The sequence below is a fragment of the Suncus etruscus genome, chromosome 4 (assembly GCF_024139225.1).
Source record: "Suncus etruscus isolate mSunEtr1 chromosome 4, mSunEtr1.pri.cur, whole genome shotgun sequence".
NCBI classification, from domain to species: domain Eukaryota; kingdom Metazoa; phylum Chordata; class Mammalia; order Eulipotyphla; family Soricidae; genus Suncus; species Suncus etruscus.
This window is the reverse complement of record NC_064851.1, coordinates 152,916,674-152,917,430: the sequence shown is the minus strand read 5'-3', so window position 1 is coordinate 152,917,430 and position 757 is coordinate 152,916,674.

Genomic DNA, 757 nt, shown 5'->3' with positions numbered 1-757 from the left:
GACTGAAGCTCCACCTTGAATAACCTTGTATGTGTGGTAAAAAAAAAAAAACCTCTATTAGGAACAAAAATAGTAGAATTAATCATGTTTTATTTATCATTTTGGAATCATTTAGATCACACAATGTATTCTTTCCTCTGCATAAATAAAAGACAATATATATAAATACACAAATAAATAAACATTATGAAAATATTCAAAAAGAAATAAATCAATCAAAAATGCAAGAAGAACAACCTCTCATAGAAACACTTTGTTGAAGAAAGTGTGAAAGGGGAAGAAGACATGATAAGAGAGATAATAAACAAGAAATTCTTCATTTTTTGGAAAAGCAGCTGCACAAGTTCAAGAGCACCAAAAAAGGAAAAAAGAAAAAACAATGGACCCACACCAATACCAAGGCCCACAGTAATGAAAACAACAACAACAAAAAAATGAAGTCAACTTCTTTTTAATTAATAAACTGTTAATTGTATCTCCATAAGATACATAGTTATAATGTTTATGACTGAGTTTCAGTAATACAATGTCCCAAACAACACTTACCTATTCAGCAGTGTACATTTTCGAACCAATTCCCTAGTTTTCCCCTACCTCCCCCCCACCACCTTCCTCTAAGGAAGAAATTTCCCTGACTCCTCATTTCTTCTTTTTCCCTGTTTGGCACTGTGATTTGCAATAGTTACACAGAAGTGGTATAGCACTTTCTCTCCTTTCAGCATATAGTGCTTATTCAGAGTGATCATTTCAAACTGTC